We start from the raw sequence: 20,630 nt of genomic DNA, 5'->3' as shown, positions 1-20,630 counted from the left end.
AGTATCCTTAGATTTACTATATTCTACTGTAGAACCTGCAATACTAAAAAAGAATCATTTGTTCACCCTTCATAGAGTCTACTGGTACCTGATGAAGCAGGATAAGTTTATGTCAGTCACCAGGATACAAGAAGTGCAGGGAAGAGGCGGACGATAAGCATATGTTTGTGGAATGCCTGGCACTAACCTTATTTTGGAGGGACGTAAGTAAGATACCTCATGAAGTCATGGGTCATGAGATTAAGGTAAGCCCATGTTTGATTTTATTTGGGGTTGATCCAGCCTTACGCTGCTACTTAAGCAAGGCAGGAATGTCATTTGTCTTCTTCCTGATATTACTCACAAGGAGGGAAATTTGTAAGAATTGAATTACCCCTGACACTCCCACAGTTTCCGAATGGCTGTGCTCTGTCAGTTATGATAGTAGACTGGATGTAGATCATAAGTCTCCTTCAGCTGAGATGGAATTGGAGCCCTTCAAAATTTGGCAAGACATCATAATGGTCCAATGATTACACCTCTATCTCTTGGCTTGAGAATGGAGGCACTGCCACTCTCAACAGAGGGGGCAAAAGGGAGACCTGCCTATCACAATTGCCACATCCATCAGAAGGATGTGCTTGGGTCTTAGTGTATGCAGCTGGATGGCGATATAAGGACAAAAAAAGATTTATGTTTTCATGAACACGCTCTACTTTGAGGGGATCCTGGTAGTGTAGAGTCACCTTTGAATTTGGGCTATGTGTGAAAAAATGAATGAAGAACTGCCATACATATTGTAAAGAGGAGACATCTATCCTATTTACAAAACAAACGTGTGAATCTGGACTAGGGACTAGGTCAAAGATCATTACCTCTTACAGGTAAATTAATTATATGATGATTGTGATTACTAGACATAGCCTTTAATGTTAGCACCACTGCTTTCCATCCCATACTACAAATCTCAAACACTTTACCTGGACTCCTGTGTAACCCAAATCCATCTCCAAATTGTGCTCCTATGCACACTATCCAGTAAACCCAAGAATCTCCACAAATCTAGACATCTGTAGATCTGTGGTAAGCTATAATCACAGGTTCAGGAAAAAAAAATATTTTAAAGATTTGTCAAGAAAAAAGAGAAAGTATTAGTTAAGAAGGATTCTTTAAAGATATTGGCCGTCATTACAACATTGGCGGTAAAAGGCGCTTACCGCCGTGCAGAAGACCGCCAAAACACCGCCGCGGAATTCCGCCACAGCTATTATGACCCACATCTCGGAATCTGCCGAAATTCAGACACCCACACAAGACCGCCACACCAAAGGTCAGTGATTAACTGGCAAAAACAAAACCTCCACCGTCACGCCAACAGAAACACACCCATGCTATCACGACCCACGAATCCACGCGGCAGTCTTTCAACCGCGGTATTCCATTGGCGGTACACACCGCTGCGCTCAAAATACAAACAGATCTACAAAACACCGCCACATTGGACAATTAAAAAAACACACACCTGATACACATACAAACACCACTCCCACACACCAAACACAATATAAAACACACACCCACATCACCCACAAACCCCTACGACCACAATTCACGGATGAAGGCCAGATAGACAGAGAGCACAGCAACTGAGAACCCCACCACACAGAGGCACACAACACCATCACCCATACAACACCACACACACCTACACATCACCCCACACATCAACACTCACACCACCCCACACATCAGCCACACCACCCCATGTCACGCCAAAGACACCCCCGGTTTTCCGAGGAGGAGCTCAGGGTCATGGTGGAGGAAATCCTACGGGTAGAGCCACAGCTATTTGGCTCACAGGTGCAGCACACATCCATAGCCAGGAAGATGGAGCTATGACAAAGAATCGTGGACAGGGTCAACGATGTGGGACAGCATCCATGAAATCGGGAGAACATCAGGAAGAGGTGGAACGACCTACGGGGGAAGGTGCGTTTAGTGGTCTCCAGGCACAACATCGTGGTACAGCGGACTGGCGGTGGACCCTCACCTCCTCCCCCACAACTAACAATATGGGAGGAGCAAGTCTTGACCATCATGCATCCAGAGGGCCTCGGAGGAGTCGTTGGAGGAATGGACACTGGTAAGTTAAATCTCAACTATCATATCCCCCACCCTACCTGCATGCCATCACACACCTCCACCCTCACCCCCCCACTCCCTCCCCTATCACTCCAACTCCTCACTAATGTACTCATAACACAAACCACCCATCCCAACACCAAGCCTCGCATGCAAAAACAAAGCATGGTCACCCCTCACCAAAGCATGCTCACTGCACATACTCATAACAACCCCCTAACCATCATCACACAAACCCACACACAGGAATGCTTGCACTGGAGTACACAAACACCCACCCATTGCACACCATTACACACACACATGCAATAATCATGCTCTTATATCCCTGCAGGACCACTACGGAACGTCACCACACCGGAGGGTCCAGACAACTCCACTCCACCCACAGAAGAGGCCCACAGTGACGACAGCAGCTCTGCCCTACTGGATCCTGATGACCAGCCCGGACCATCGTGGGCCTCGGGACAGTCGGTTCCCCTTGCACAGGCACAGCCCAACACTGACCTACCACCCTCTGGTAAAACCAGCACAGCACCCACCCAGCGGGCCCATACCTCCGTCCCCAGGACACGTCAATCAGCGGTGTGTCCACCACTACAGGGAACCCAGGCTAACCCACCACCCCAACAACAATAGGGACCTGGGGGCAGTGGTAGTGGGCACACGGTCCAGGGGACGGAGGCACAGGGAACTGGGAGGGCTGCTATGCGACAGGGGGCGGACAGGCCAAGGGAACCCACCCTCCACGAGGCCCTCTCCTCCATCATGGGAGCATACCACCACTCCCAGGAGACAATGGTGACGGTCCTGGCCAAGTTTCAGGAGACCCAGCGCCTGCAGGAGGAACAGTATTTGGGGTTCAGGGAGGAGCTCAGAACCATCAGCTCCGCCCTGGGCACCATCCTAGGGGTGCTGAAGGACATACAAAAATCCATGAGGGACACCGTGGCACTCCCAGGGGCCCCTGACACTAGCATGGACGATGAACTGCCCACCACCTCCGCCGGCGCTAGTGGACAGGACGCCCCGCCACAGGACCACCACACCAGCACCCCACCCCCTGCAGACGGAGAACCACCCCGCAAGCGGTCCCTGAGATCCAGGAACAGGACAAAGCAAGATGGCAAGACCCCCTCCAGGAAATGAGACCACCCTGATTGTCCTCCCACTGTCTCACTTTGTTACCCTGTCCAGATTGGAACTGCCCCAGCTCCACTTCCTATGCCCATATGGGCAGTGCACCTGTGTGACTAATGGACTGGACTCTGCCATGGACATTCCTCCACCGTCCCCCATCACCATATTACTACCCACCTCCATTTCTGAGCACTTAAATAAACACCCTTGAACCACTAAACAATCTGGAGTCAGTCTGTGATTTGGTAAATATGTATAATCAATGACAGTGTCAACATGCGTTTCCAATTGTAAAGCCAACATACCTATGTCACACATCACAAGTCCTTGAAGGATGCAAGCAGATGACACACGTTGCTAACCACACCTGTGAAACCGTAATGGAAAGGTACAACTCAGTGACCAAATACTGCTATGAAATGACAGACAGGATAGAGGAAGAAGTGTGAAAGTGAATGTAATGGTAAAAAGAAAACTGTTCTCACCTGTGTATCACTGGAAATATTGCTGTATGACTGACTCCCTGTTGTCTATGTCTTCTTCCTCAGCGTCCTCCTCATCACTGTCCACAGCTGCCACAACACCGCCATCTGGACCATCCTCCTGCAGAAAAGGCACCTGGCGTCGCAAAGCAAGATTGTGAAGCATCGAACAGGCGATGATGATCTGGCACACCTTCTTCGGTGAGTAGAATAGGGAACCACCTGTCATATGCAGAAACCTGAACCTGGCCTTCAGGAGGCCGAAGGTACGTTCGATCACCCTCCTAGTCCGCCCATGGGCCTCATTGTTGCGTTCCTCTGCCCTGGTCCTGGGATTCCTCACTGGGTTCAATAGCCAGGACAGGTTGGGGTAACCAGAGTCCCCCAATAGCCACACCCGGTGCCTCTGGAGTTGACCCATCATATAAGGGATGCTGCTATTGCGCAGGATGTAGGCGTCATGCACTGAGCCAGGGAACATAGCATTTACCTGTGAGATGTACTGGTCTGCAAAACATACCATCTGTACATTCATCGAATGATAACTCTTCCTGTTCCTGTACACCTGTTCACTCCTGTGGGGGGGGACCAGAGCTACATGGGTGCCATCAATAGCACCTATGATGTTGGGGATATGTCCAAGGGCATAGAAGTCACCTTACACTGTAGCCAAATCCTCCACCTGAGGGAAAACGATGTAGCTCCTTACGTGTTTCAGCAGGGCAGACAACACTCTGGACAACACGTTTGAAAACATAGGCTGGGACGTCCCTGATGCCATGGCCACTGTTATCTGAAAAGATCAACTTGCAAGGAAATGGAGCACTGACAGCACCTGCACGTCAGCGGGGGATTCCTGTGGGATGGCGGATTGGTGACATCAGGTCTGGCTCCAACTGGGTACATAGTTACTGGATAGTGGCACGGTCAAACCTGTAGGTGATGAGTAAATGTCGCTCCTCCATTGTCAACAGGTCCACCAGCGGTCGGTACACCGGAGGATTCTGGCATCTTCTCAAATGTCCCAGCTGACGGTGCCTAGGAAGGACAACAGTGACCACAGAGTCAACAAAATACCAGGTATGTACCCACAGATACACAGAACACGACGCCAAAGACAAAAATCTTCCTGTATGTGTGTTGAGTGTAGGCCTAGGTATGTGTGACGCAGTTGTAAATGAAGCTATGTGGGCCCCTGAAATGGCGGCTGCCTGACCTCTAAACTGGGACAATGGGATGTGAGGTAACTACGCTGGCGTTGTACACCGTCGCGGTAGGCGGTTGAAGACCGCGGCGCAATGCTGCGTTGGTTAACATTGGACCCTATGGGTCCCAGGAGCCAATGATGAAGTGCGCCGGTGGTGATGAGACGAACCGCTGCGGACGTGACCGTCATTTTCTATCTGTTTAATCACTCGATACCTGATCTTCGACAGGAGAGGACCTACACTGCAAGTGCTGCTGTGACCTCGGTCTGGAAGAGACAATGGCTGCTGCGTCTGGGGAAAGGGTCCCTGCCTTCACTGCTCAGGAGTTGGAGAAGCTCTTGGACGTGGTCCTCCCCAGTACACGGTACTCTACGGTCCTCCAGACCAACAGGTAAGTACACAGGGAGCACCTTGTATGGGCTATGCCTGTGTGGAGAGGGCTGGTTGTAAGAGGGAAGTGGGCAGAGTGCAGTGAACATGAAGGACTGTGAATGCATGTGCCACATGGCAAGGGCAGGGATGTGGGCCACTCACTTCGACGGTGCTCTTGCTAATGACTTCTCTTCTTCCCCTGTGCATGTCATGTAGGTCAGCGCCCACCAGAAGAAGAACATTTGGCGTGCCATCGCCAAGGACGTCCGGACCCTGGGGGTCCACCAGAGAGGGGGCACCCACTGCCGGAAAAGATGGGAGGACATTCGCTGCTGGAGCAAGAAGGCGGCGGAGGCTCAGCTGGGGATGGCCTCCCAACGTGGGAGGGGTGCCCGTCGCCCCATGACCCCCCTGATGTTCCGGATCCTGGCGGTGGCCTACCCTGAGTTGGATGAGCGCTTGAGGGCATCACAGCAGACACAAGGGGGTGAGTGCACCCTCATTCTGGGGACTTTGCGCACAGTTGAGTGGTCTGGGTGTGGGAGGAGGGCTGTGGGTTTCCCTAGGCCAGGGCAACTTCCATAGGCTAGGCCCCTCCGTAATGCAGGCCATGTGCCACTCCACCCCACCGCAGTAGAGTGCCAAGTACAGGTATACATGCCCCTGTGGCATCCATGTGTGCAGATGTCCACCATAGCGATGTAGGCCATATCCCAGGAATTGCATCTGTAGAGGCCAAGAGCACGGCGTAGTGCAGGGGGCTGCTGTGTCTGTATTGTCTGCCAACGGTAGCGGTAAGCCATGCACTCAACCTGTCTTTCTTCTGTCCTCCCCCCCCCCTTTTTCTGCTCTCCCTGTTCTTTTGTGCATCAGCATCATCAGGCGGAGGTACAGTGGCACAGGAGCATGAGGGAGCTGCATCCCACATGGCCATGGAGGGCCACACCACGGACTCAGAATGCACCAGTGGGATGGAGGGCGAGGGGAGCTGTACGTCGGTCACCGGATCACCAACCAGCGACACGGACTCGTCCGCCGATGGGACCTCCCCTACCAGCACCGCCCTCCCAGCAGCCCCTCAGCGTTCGCCCCGTGCCCGCTCACCCAGAAGGGTGGGCATCACCTTCGCCCCAGGCACCTCAGGCCCGGCCCCTGTCACCCCTGCTGCCCTCAGTGAGGAGGCCATTGACCTCCTCAGGTCACTCACTGTTGGGCAGTCTACCATTATGAATACCAACCAGGGTGTAGAAAGGGAGTTGCAACACACTAATGCATTCCTGGAGGGCATTAATTCTGGTCAGGCTGCCCATCATCGAACCCTGCAATCTCTGGCCTCAGCACTGATTGCAGCCATTGTCCCTGTGTCTAGCCTCCCCCCTCCAACTTCCTCCACCCAGACCCAATCCCCTGTACCCCAGACCATCCCAAGCACACCATCAGACAAGCATGCACACACCTCAACACACAAAAGTAGCTCAGGCAAACATAGGCACCACACATCCCACAGGCACTCATACAAGCATCACCCACATACAGACACAGCAACATCCACTGCCTCCACTGTGTCCCCCTCCTCGTCATCTCCCTCCTCCCTCCCAGTGTCGTCTACACTCTCACCTGCATGCACTACATCTACAGGCAGCAGGACTCGCACCAGAACACCCAGCACCACACCCCGCTCACCTGCACTCACCACCCCCACTCCCATTTACACGTCCCCTGTGCCCTCTCCCAGTGTGTCTGTGACAACCCCCCCCAAAGTACACAAACGCGGGCACCCACACACCCAACATCCATCCACCTCACGACAGCCTCCAGTACCTGCACCCAAAACACCTAAAGTGACACCTCCTACAACCTCCTCCTCTTCCTCCCCTCCCAGACCCCTTCCAGCTACCCATCCCAGTGTTCGGCAGAAACTCTCCCTCAGCAACGTTGACCTCTTTGCCCCCATCCCTACCCCTCCAATTCATAAGTCCCGTTGTAGCGCCTCAGCCAAAAAGACTCCAGTACCAGTGGTGCATGTTACAGGTGTGTGGAGTGCACCGGCCACCAGGGCAGGCAGTGTGACACGGAGCCAAAGCACTGCCAGTCCACCCCCTGTAAAGCATCTCAAGTTGGAAAGTGGCTGACGGGACAGGGTGAAGACTCCTGGCGGCAAAACTGCTCACAAGGGTCCCAGGGGGATTGCAGAGTCAGCTGTGACTCCTCCAAAGGTGGTGAAGTGCCAGAAGAAGTCTGCATAGTCTGGTGAGAGCAGCACGGCGGAGAAGGGCGACATCCACCCCGGCAGCCGGGACGCCACCGCCAGCACCGTCGTCACTCGTCAGGAGACCACCACCGGAGTCAGGGCCCAGGAGGGCAGGAGTATCGTCACTGGTCAGGAGACCACCGCCGGAGTCATTGCCCAGGAGGGCAGGAGTATCATCACTGTTCAGGAGACCACCGCCGGAGTCATTGCCCAGGAGGGCAGGAGTCATTCCCCAGGAGGGCAGGAATATCGTCACTGGTCAGGAGACCACCGTCTGAGTCATTGCCCAGGAGGGCAGGAGTATCGTCACTGGTCAGGAGACCACCGCCGGAGTCAGTGCCCAGGAGGGCCCCGGCTGCCACAGCCCCGCTGGGCAACGAGGGACCGTCATGCCACACACCAATGCACAGGTCAGAGACCGCCATGGCAAAGCACCGCTGAACAAGGAAATCACCGCCATGGTGAAGACCGCTGAACAGGGCAAAGCACCGCTGAACAGGGCAGAGAACCGCTGAACAGGTCAGAGACCACAATGGCAAAGCACCGCTGAACAGGGAAATCACCGCCATGGTGAAGACCGCTGAACAGGACAAAGCACCGCTCAACAGGCTAGAGAACCGCCGAACAGGGCAGAGACCGCCATGGCAAAGCACCGCTGAACAAGGAAATCACCGCCATGGTGAAGACCGTTGAACAGGGCAAAGCACAGCTGAACAGGGCAGAGACCGCCATGGCAAAGCACCGCTGAACAAGGAAACACCACCACATCAAGCATCGTTATCCCATGTACAGCTGGGACTGTGACGGAACAGGAACCGTCACAGGGAGCCTAATGCAGTGTGGGCACCATTCCCCCTCCAGAACCAGTGGAGACTGTTATCCACTTGAGAGACTGTGGCTTTTCACTCCCCAGGATGGAACAGTGGGCAAACCACCCACTGTAGAGACTTGAGAGACTGTGGCTTTGCACTCCCCAGGATGTAACAGTGGGCAAACCACCCACTGTAGAGATTTTAGAGACTGTGGCTTTGCACTCCCCAGGATGGAACAGTGGGCAAACCACCCACTGTAGGGACTTGAGAGACTGTGGCTTTGCACTCCCCAGGATGTAACAGTGGGCAAACCACCCACTGTAGAGATTTTAGAGACTGTGGCTTTGCACTCCCCAGGATGGAACAGTGGGCAAACCACCCACTGTAGGGACTTGAGAGACTGTGGCTTTGCACTCCCCAGGATGTAAAAGTGGGCAAACCACCCACTGTAGAGACTTGAGAGACTGTGGCTTTGCACTCCCCAGGATGGAACAGTGGGCAAACCACCCACTGTATGGACTTGAGAGACTGTGGCTTTGCACTCCTCAGGATTCATCAATGGGCATGGAGCCCCGTCGTGGATCTGGCGTGGGGCTGTAATCTGGCTGAGGTGCCACCCCCTTCCCTTCCCCCTGAGGTGCCTGTTGTATTTCTATCTGATGCCCCAGCAGTGTTCTCTCTGTTTGTGGACAGGTATCTATTGTGGGCCTCGCCCATGCATTTTTGGACCAGTGGTGCACGGACATAGATATGTGCATACCTGCACTACTTCTCGTAATGTATATACTTTTGAATGTGTATATATATATCTGTATATATTTGGTAACTGTATTTTGATACATTACAATTTTTTAACTGATTTCCTTTGGTCTTTGCATTCTTCCGGGGGGTTGTGGGTTGTTACTGTGATGTTTTGAAATGCATTGGTGTGTGTGTTGTAATGTGCGAGGGTGAGGGTGGGGGTGGGGGTGTTGCGGGTGTGTCCCCCTGACTTTTGCCTCCCCCCCTCCCCTATGTGGTAGGTGCAGTACTCACTGTTGTCTTCGCCGCCGCCTTTGCTGGTGTTCGTAAATGAGCAGGAAGACAAGGGCAGGTAGGATTTGTAATTCCAGCTTGATATTGTCCTCCTTCCTCGTGGGATGTGTAGAAGGTGAGCGTTTTCCCATTGCAAAAGCTGTTTCTGCCGTGTTTTTATCCACGGTGAATCTGCCCCGGAAACGGTGGCGGATTGGCGGGTTGTGATACTGTGGGCGGTACATTGTCTGCCGCCATTGTCTGTGCTGCTTGTCTGTACCGCCGTGGCGGGGACGGAGTGTTAAAATGTCTGTCTATGTTGGCGGTTTCCGCCACGGTCATGATTCCCTTTTTTTGTCCGCCGGCCTGTTTGCGGTATTACCGCACCTTTAACACCGTCCGCCAGGGTTGTAATGACCCCCATTGTGTGAAAATGTGAAAAGATCAGTTAGACTGCAGCCCACTTGTTTTGGAAGGAAATGCTTACCTATTGGTTAATTTGACTTATGTTTAAACAGGCAGACATCCATAGTTAAAACCATTGGATAACATTGCGAATATCGAAAAAAGCAAAACATAAATTTCCCCAGTGATGCTATACGTTTATTTTCGCAATTAGAGAATGCCCCCTTTAAGACAGAAAATGGAAATTGAAAATAAAACTTCAGTACACCTTCATTTTAGTTAGCTCTTCTTACTGACTGATGGAAAATGGAAACACATTTTTTCCGTCTCTGTGAGAAACATTTTAAAAGAGAGAAGAACATGTTTTTACAATATATATACCATCTACAGCAATGTCAGAAGAAATAAATACTGATTTGTTCTGTTATATTTTATTAAATAATGTTTACACATAACTAAATTTAGACAGTTAATACTAGAAGCAACAAGACACACACTTACAATTCCACACCAACATACACACTGCTATATCTACAAACCCATACAAGTATACATAATAGCATACACCTTGGCTTACACATATGTTCATACATTGCCTATAACCTTTGTACAAAAAGGCCATAATTGTAGTTTGTTAACAAGCACAATATTGTATACCAACTTATATCAATTTTAACCCACATCCATACATTAACAAATCCCTACAATAATACATGTAAGAAATAATATATCCAGGAGCCAGCACGTTGTATATACATTCATGCAGTGCCCCCAACCATTGACCCAAAAATTGATAACCATAGTTATTGTACATTAACATGCCCACCGCTGTATATTTGTATATCATCTTTAGCCCAGACTCTAAGTAGATAATCTCAAACATAAACACTCTACTTCCACAGCACACATAAAACAAATCCATCCAGTGAGCAATCATTTTTATTTATCTCCCTGACATGCAAAAGTACCATTTAAAGCAAATACTCAACATTAAAACACCCCCTAAGCCCCCTAAAATTACACACTAAGAGATTCACTAACAAATGTATATATAAAACAGCCAACATCAAGAACATAAATGACACCCAAATATCAAGTATACAGTGACACCCACAAAATGTGGGTGAATTGACACATGTGGTAGGTGTCTTACATGTTCCCAAAGGTTATGCCCATTGTCGTTTGATTGCTAATAGATAATTGGGCATAGGGGTAGCTGGTAGATTTACTTCTACAAAGCCTATAGCATACAGTCAGTCAATGGATGGTGCCATTACAAATGTCATGAGTGCTGTCACCAATGTAATTTCAAATGTAATTTCAAAAGTCATGAGTGATATAATAGGTGATGTCATAAGCAGTGCATGATTGTGGTGCAGGTTGTAGTTAGTAGACTAAACTATAAATGGTGAGTTTCAGTGGTTTTGGGGATTTGAAACATCAGTTCTTGTTTCATTCCATCACCTAAGTATAATAAGGCTTTCAGTTTTCGATTTTTACTGATTTTACAGATAAATACAGACAGCAAACATTCAGTTTTCTGTCTGTATGTATGTGTAAAACCAAAAAAATACCGAAAATTGTGCTTCTTGGAAGTGACTCTCCATGCTGTCCTTCGTGAACTCCAGACTAACGGCTAAGTGGATAGACACCATGGGGAGCTAAAAACAGGATGAGATTCCCTTAAATTCAGGCACATGTTAACATATAGTTGTATATAATGCTAATAGTTCCCTGTCGGTGTAGTTTTTTGTTATATTTGGCTGTTTAATTTGCTAAAACGCACCAGGCATCAATGTATGAATGCAGGTGTATCAATTAAATAAATGTGGAACTATACCATTTTACGACTCCCATTTATTCTCAAAACATAAAATAAATATGGAAAAATACCAATAAGATAGTCAAAAAATAAATATGGATAAATACAGACGAAAATGTTGAAGAACTAAGGGCCAGATGTAGGAAACTCCAATTTTGCCACTTGCAAATTGCGAGTCTGACCGTCTCGCAATTTGCAACTCGCAAAATTGGATGCAGAAAGGTGTCTCAGACACCTTCTGCGACTCGCTATGGGGTCGCAAAGACCCACCTCATCATGGGCCAGATGTAGGAAACGTTTAGCGAGTCGCAAACGGCAAAAATTGCCGTTTGCGACTCGCTAAACGCGTTTCCCAATGCAGAAATGCATTTTGCGAGTCGTTACCGACTCGCAAAATGCATTTCAGACTCGCAAATAGGAAGGGGTGTTCCCTTCCTATTTGCGACTCGCAGTGGGATGCAATACCATTTGCGACCGCGTACGCGGTCGCAAATGGCATCGCAGTTACCATCCACTTCAAGTGGATGGTAACCCACTCGCAAATTGGAAGGGGTCCCCATGGGACCCCTTCCACTTTGTGACTGGACCCAAAAATATTTTTTCAGGGCAGGGAGTGGTCCAAGGGACCACTCCCTGCCCTGAAAAAATACCGAAACAAAAGGTTTCGTTTTTTTTTTTAAGTGCTGCTCGTTTTCCTTTCAGGAAAACGGGCTACACTTAAAAAAAAATAAAAAATGCTTTATTTAAAAGCAGTCACGAACATGGAGGTCTGCTGACGTCAGCAGGCCTCCATGTTTGCGAGTGCCTATACTCGCTATGGGGCCGCAATTTGCGACCCTCCTCATGAATATTCATGAGGTGGGTCATTGCGACCCCATAGCGAGTCGCAGTCGGTGTCTGAGACACCGTACTGCATTGCAAATTGCGACTTGCAATTTGCGAGTCGGATGGACTCGCAAATTGCAAGTCGCAATTTGCAAAAATGCTACATCTTGCCCCAATATTCATGAGGTGGGTCGCAGTTTGCGACCCCATAGCGAGTCCCTGCACTCACAGGGATGGTGGCCTGATGTAGTCAGCAGACCTCCATGTCTGTGACTGCTTTTGCAATAAAGCAGTTTTTTTTTTCATTTTGCAGCCCGTTTTCCTTAAAGGAAAATGAGCTGTAAAATGAAAACTAAACCGAAACCATTTGGTTTAGTTTTTTTCAGAGTAGGCAGTGGTCCATAGGACCACTTCCTGCTCTGAAAAAATATTTTTCTTGGCATTCACAAAGGGGAAGGGGTCCCATGGGGACCCCTTCCCTTTGGCGAATGAGTTACCACCAGTGTGACACTGGTGGTAACTGCGAGTTGGTTTGCGTCCGCAAAGCAACTCTGAATCGCGATGCGGTCACAAAAAGGAAGGGAACACCCCTACCGACTCGCAATTTGTGAATGAGCATCGCGGTCGGCCGTTTGCATGCCACAAACTTCGTTTTTCGCAGTTTGTGACATGCAAACTGCTTTGTACATCTGGCCCTAAATACCATAAAACTGGGAGCTCATTTTACCACTTAGTTTCTTTAGTGAACTTCTGGAGATTTTTTAATCTAGGTTAAGAACTATGTCACTTTAGCCTTTGCGTTTTTTTTATCATATTCTAAATTTAGCATGTGAAACACATTCTTTTGGCGGGCAACCCCACCATGCCTGCTGGCTTATTTTTCGAATAGTGCACCCTGCATGGCCAATTGGAAGGCTGGTGCTCTTATTTATTCATTTTTTGTGGTCTCCCACCGGTACCGTGGTACTCTTGCAGGATCCATAGAAGGCTGTGTTACTCTAGCGAGGCCTATAACTTCTTCTTCCGTGACCTGCAGTACTAAAAAATGAAAAGTACAGCAGAACCCTGAAATAATTTAAAAAAGGAAAGTTTAGTAAGAACTGGTGATTTTTAAAAAAATGTAAACCTAGGGGTTTCCTGACAGGCCCAAGCAACCGAGTTATAATTTGAATGAAACATTCTGTGTTTCTGTAGTGTCACAAAACCAAAATGTATATAGTGGAACAATTGATTCACAGTAAAACTACTTCTGATTGATTCCTATCATTGTCTTTATTCATTTTGTAGTAGCTCCTGTACCATTAGTCTCATTATGGCTCTCAATTAAGTGTATACATATCTAGAGCACTCGCTTTTTTGCGACCTTTCTGATTTGTGGTATTAACAAACTTCAGAACTTTTTCAACATGGCATCTAGGAGACTGGAGACAATTTAAAGTGCCTCATAAAGAAGAATAGTAGCAGAGGACCACTCCAGAGTCCATTGAATTTAGGTTTTCCTCCATAGCACCTGGAGAAGCAAGCATTTCCAATGCAATAGGTCTCGTGCTTGCTCAGGTTGGAGCTATTAGCGTTGCAAATTACTAACTGGACTTTTCTTGCCACATAAATTGAAAATAAAAGGTAAAACAGTTGACATAAGCAAGCCGACTCAAAGTGCCATGGCTGCCATGAGCATGGGCACGAAGGAGAGACACAAAAGGAAAAAGAAATTTGCTTACAGTCAAACGTATTGGAAAAAGTGCAATTATCCATGTAACAGAGTCGATGGACAAGGCTGTAACAAAACTGCCCCAAGGAGGGACAAACGTGAAGCATTTACCAATGATAACAAGGGATTTTTGAAAGGCAAGCCCATGACGAGTGATAGTGATGGGCGTGCGGTGGCCATGGTTAAAAGCCCACAGATAGATTACAACAGGCTAGAGCACTTGTGCGCTGGACCTAAAAACAAATAAAGGCAGACTGCTGTGGAACTCGGTGCATTACTTGCCATTTATGTTGAGAGGTTCTTCACTGAACACTAGCTATTGTAAAAACCTATGGAACATACCCACATACCCAGCCTAGTCTATGCACTTCTAGCTATGGGTGGACTGACCGAATTATAAACAAGTACTGGCAAAGCCAATGGGTCTTGCCTTTTCTAATGCAAGTGGGTCTCTAGTGTTTGGCGAGTTTGTGTGTGTGGCAGGATAAATGTGAGCATGAATCAGTGGTAGGATAGTCAGTGAGCGCATTGATTCTACAATTAGTGAGTGAATGTGTGCATGGATAACTGGGCGGGTGCTGAACTTATGTAAATCAGCAATGATGTGTGACTGCAGGACCACCACGCTGGTTATCTAATGAGAATACATAACAAAAACACTAAACAATGGCAAATAACTAATGTGTACAGAGTAAGTGACTGTAGGTGTAGACAAACACGTAAAACCTGAGTATGACAGATATTTAATTAATACAATATTTTTCATATGGAAGGCACTGTCACTCAGCAATCTGGTTCATACTATATAAATCTGCCAACATACATAAATAAGCGAACCAATTCAAAGCACCATGGCCACCATGAGTGTGAGCGCGAAGGAGACACAAAAAAGGCTAAATGAAAAGTAAAACAGTTGATATAAGCGAGCCAATTCAAAGTGCTATGGCTGCCATGAGCATGAAGGAGACACACAAAAGGTAAAAGAAGTTTGCTCGCAGTCAAACATATCGGCAAACATGCAAGTGTCCATGTAACAGGGTCGGTCCCCAAGGCGGTAACAAAAACGCCCCTAGGAGGGACAAACAAAGTATTTACCAATTATAATTAAGGATTTTTGGAAGGCAAACCAACAAACGAGTGAAAGTGATGGCCGTGAGGTGGGCGTGGTTAAAAGCCCACATAGATACTGTGGTTCTAAAAATTCTGGACCCATGTAATTTACTTTGCCACAGCAGTACGATTTTAGTATCAAAAGACTGATAATGACTAGTACACTAAGCATGAGCATTTTCGCTCAATTCCAGCAGTGTTTTCACCTCGAAATCGCCATTTTCGTCCTGCACTCGTGGCTCCCATTTTATACACGGCAGCCATTTTAAAAGTTGCCCTCACATAGGCTTATAATACAGTCAGATTTGATTCCAAGGACACATACACCTTGATTGACTTTTCTCTGACCTGGGCAAGCTGGAACCATTGCCTCAGGCCAAACCTGTTTGGTCAGTCCCTCTCCCAGTGGCCGAATCAGATAGCATCAAGGCACACCATGCCATAAAACCCTTATTATCGCTCACACACCCTGCCTAATCTTGCTCACACCTGCACCTGCTCTTTTCTTCTTCTTACTTTACGAGGGGGAGGTGCCTGTTTTTATTGGGGGTCCACACTTATCTGATGTAAAATACTAGGCCTTGCCGGGTAATTTATTATGGGTTAGATGACATGAAATATGAGGTTTCATCATGACACTGTTTTTTCCTTTGTAGTGAAAACATGTGAATGACCAACCAAAATGTCAAGAATGTTTGCCTGAAGCTTAAAAAACTGTATATAAGGAAACCTGACTTTGCATTGAAACACAGTCTCCTGAGAACATACAAACCGTGCTGTTGTACTTCTAGGACGCTTGTTACTTGGCTGCAGCCAATAAATTCGATCTTTGACTTCACCTAGAAGACTCTGAGTTTCTGTGGTCTGAATCAGGAAAGTACCCGAGGTCTTTGGGTGTACCCTGGCACCGCTGGGTTACCGGATCAGTACCGGTTCTGAAAAACCCAGTACCTCAGTTGGCGCCCAACGTGGGGCGATACCAGCGGTACCGGTCCAAGCCTGAGGTCCGTGGGGAGCTTATGGAGAAAATTATGGAGGAAGGCCGCCACTTCATCGACCCCTGCATGTCGACGTGGTCCGAAAGTCTTTGCTGCGAGGTTCCCCGCTTCCCGACGGCTACGAAGGACTGCTGCCCTGGCTATCGCCCTGATTTGGACCCTTGATGTTTGGTAGAGCGAAACGATAAGACAAGTCTTCTGGTGACGTCATCGATATTTTCAGTTAAGTATAAGTGGAGCGTCTCCCAGTCCTTAGTTGGACACTTGGTTTGGTCCTTAAGTTGGACATTTGGTTTGGTATCCCTTTGGGATCACTTTGATTTGGAACTTGCAAGTACCAAAGCCAAAGGACTCGTGTATTCACGAGACTATCGTAAACGATAATCCTTTGAAGTTTGAAGCTAGACTAGCGAGAGAAGATGCCTGGTCTTAGCAGACTTGGAAATTTGTTTTGTCTTGGTTGTAAAAGGGACTCCCGGTTGGAGGACTCATGTCCGGTTCCTCCGATTGGAACTCCAACCTATTAACTATATGTGAAGCACGGAGTAGGCCCCATCACGTTTAATAAACTATGGGTCCGCTATTCTTGGAAATAATTGAGAAAAGTTTTCTTTTTTTTTTTCTTGTAAATATGACTTACAACTAGGATCTGCAAACGGTTCTGTAAGTAAATTACGACGGCGCTATTTATGAAAAATGGCTAAAGCGCGCTGTATTGTGTGTACTGAGTGTTTTCTGTTTATATCTGAAATGAGCTCAATGTGTGTTTGTGGGTCTTCTTGATGTTTACAGTTTGTTAAGTAAAATGTTGGTTAATTAATATTAAGTAGAAACTTAGAAAAAATCCAGAAATGAACCATGTGATGTGCTAACATAGCTATATGTTGCTCTTTAATTTATAGAATGAGCAATTGTGCACATATACAAAGCTGCCGTTAAATGCTTAATAAATTAGAAAACACATTCAATAGATATAAATAGAGCCCCAAAAAAACGAAATTATCTATTTTTGAAAAAAAAAAAAAAAACATTTACAGCATTTTTCTTAGATGCATTATGTTAGATGTTCACAGGCAAACTTTTCAGCTGCAGTATATTTGATAGGAATGTTCAATTCAGCCAGCACTTTCCCAGTTAAACATGGGTGGAATTTTACATAACCTTCCTTTTAAATGAAAGTGGCGCAAAAATGTGACGCATTTCAAGTTAGGCTTATGCGCTTAGGCTTGTGAGTTAATGTATCCCAAATAATAGGCAAGGGATGCAGCTTGCTTTTATATGTGGAATTATCACAAAAAAAAGAATAATTGGGTTTTTATTTTTTTTAAAAAGAAAATTATTAATTATGGAAAAATTATTAAAAAAATAAGTGCCTTTTAAAATCGTTTTTTAATATTTATAAAGCTTAATACCTATACTATGACCTCCTAACATTAAAATTTAATTTAAGTTATGTTGCACCGCTAAAATTACATTTGTATGTGCAATTTTCCCTTGGCGCAGGAGCAAACAAGCTCATTTCTATAAAGTATAAGTTAATATTTTCAATGGCTGACTCATGGATTGTGTAATAGACATTCTGGTAATGCATATTATGCAAGAAAATTGTAGGATATTGATTTTTTAATGCCTAAAATATCAAAGTCGATTTTGGGCAAAAGCACTGTTTAAACTGCATTTTCTTTCATTCAGAGTACTTTTTAAAGTGTCTCAGGCTTCAGTAAATGCATACATTTAGATTTTGATATATATTTGCAGGTTGTGCCTTCTTATGATTCAATGAGTCAATGTGCCAGTACAAAGGCTTGTTTTAATATCAAGGTTGAAGGTTCTAACTTCAGCTGGGCCTACTGAGACGTTCATTCATTCGAGGTTGATGAAATATGTACCATTGCATGGGATTGCAACAAGCATTTATTCTAACAACTGGTATGTGTGTTATTAAGGTTTGTGAATTATTCACAGTAAATGTACTTTAATAATCTGGAAATAGAGATAATTTTTTTTTAGCGCCTAAAAAGGAATTTTTTTTTTTTTTTAATAGAGTGAATTATTGCAGGTTAGAAGGAAAATAGGAAGGCCTACTGTCTTTGACAGATTCAGAGTGGCAGAAGCTAGGAGAGCTACAGAGGCTGGCTCAAGTCACGCTGCTGAGATGCTATCTTTAGTTTTCCCATAAACAATGGAGGAGGCTGTCATGTTGACACTTGTGACCTTTTAAATTAGGGCCTTGTCTCTGTGAAATGCAGAATGACCCTACGGGCCTCTAAAAGTGGGATTTCTGGTTTCTCCAGAAGAACATCAATACAATTAAAGAAATTAATTCCAAAGGGAAAATATAAAAAAAAGGGGTTTCTTCGAAAGTCCCAACATCATGTTAAATGCTCTGCAGAACTGATACATTTGTGTCTCCGCTCTAAAAAAATAAAATGATGCCTGCTAGTTGCCTTTATTTGACAGAAAACGAAGTGTTGCATTAAGTCTTAGACAGAAAATAAGATGCAGCCCTTTTCTAAAATTTTGAAGGCTACATGCCTTAATGAGAACGATTTGCCAATTAAGACTTATTTTTCACAGTGGAAATTGTAGGTGCCAAATTAATATGGAGTGTCAGTGTAACAATTTTTACTTTTAGAAAGGTAAAACTAAGGTGGCTTGATGTTGCGAAGTAACTGACAAGAGGGTAACAGTTAAGTAATGGAAATTTATTTTCATGTATTTGGTCCTATCATGAATTGTTCTTGCTGGTCCTGTATGTTAGAAGAGAAACAGTAAAGTTATATTTGACAGCAGATTTCCATTGCCTGGTGATCTACTGTCAAAAGGAGGGTAAGGATTTTAAACCTGACAAATTAAACAGGCCCAAATATTGGGTTTTGGGCTGCAGGTTTACAGTGCATAAAGTACATGACATGGTGTTGTGTGTCACCGCTTATTCACACTTGCTATTGTTTTGTCTATGCTTTTTGTGCTTGATGCACAGCAAGTATATCTGATGGCTTGACGTTTTGTGCGTTTTTATTATTTTTTATTTGTTTTTTGCATGTTTGTTGCTGCTTTTGATACTATTACAAGCTCCCCTGTGTTGTGAGGGGATGGTCATGACGATGCCCATCGCTACGCAACAGTTGGTTGAACTTGTTCTGGTTACTAAATTCCACAGATAATGATATTTCATGCTGTGAACATAAGAGACAACACTTCACCAGTGCAAGTCTATTTGGCTATAATGGTATTGAAGGAAAATAAAAAGAGATATACAGGATCAAAGTGTAACACCTGCAGTTAGTCACGTTACTGCCCCTTCCCTTAAAGGAACAGGCAGCCCTACATGTATGTAGCCTTGATTGGACCTAAGGATGAAATTATAGATCTGTGACTCAAGGTGGCCTAATTTCTATATTACATTAGTTAATGATGTTCTGTTTCCTAAGTAGCATATGGCTTTCGTTCCTTAAAAGAAAACCAGGTTTTCATTTTTTCCTGAAGAAGGAACTGAAACATTAGCTAGGAGTACCGTATATGGTGTAGTCGCCAACGGTAGAGTTAAAATTTGTGTAACTTTGGCCTTTGTGTATCACCCGTACTCTCGGTGTTGTGTCACATGACTGACTATCACCCAAATAATTTTTTTTGTTCTTCCTATAGATTTTTTCTTTTGTTACTTCCCCTGACCAATGTCGCATCATGCTTAGTTATTGAGATTTTAGCTATGTCCTAGTCCCATTTCTCTTTTTCGAATTCCTTTCACCAGTCAGCCCTTTTATTATTATTGATGTATTGTTCAGGTTCACATTTCCAGACTGCAGTGATGTACCAGGGACCCCCATGTTATGTATAATTCCCTTTGGTATGACCAGACTGGTTTTCAAGAATTTGCCTTAGGCCTGCTTCAATGTTTTCCAGCCTGACTGTCAGGGTAGCGATAGACTGGTTAACTGACTCAATATTATAGTAAGACAAGTTTTCCACTTCAATAGGAGATATCTTATGTTTACCTTTTTGAACATGACAAATTTTCACTGTCTATTTTAATTTGGTTTTCGGTTCCCTTCTGTTCCTGCTACTTTAATTTTTGGTGGGATCAGATGTGTCCTAATCATGCAAATATCAGGACCCTCTAGTTCTTGTCTTTTTGTTTCCACATTTGACTATTAGCCTGTGTATTGCATAGTGCACCTGATGCACAGTTTTTAAAGGAAGGTTTCTACATGTCCCTGATAATCGGTATCATGTGATTTCTCTATTGAGATGTTCTAAGGTAAGGAGGAACACCTAGACTTAATCATTGAGGAAAATATGTGTTTACCCCATTAGACAATGCCACTGTGTGAGGAAATCCATTCAGATAGAATTCTC

This window comes from Pleurodeles waltl, chromosome 7 (genome assembly GCF_031143425.1).
Source record: "Pleurodeles waltl isolate 20211129_DDA chromosome 7, aPleWal1.hap1.20221129, whole genome shotgun sequence".
NCBI lineage: Eukaryota > Metazoa > Chordata > Amphibia > Caudata > Salamandridae > Pleurodeles > Pleurodeles waltl.
Note: the sequence above shows the minus strand (reverse complement) of the source record.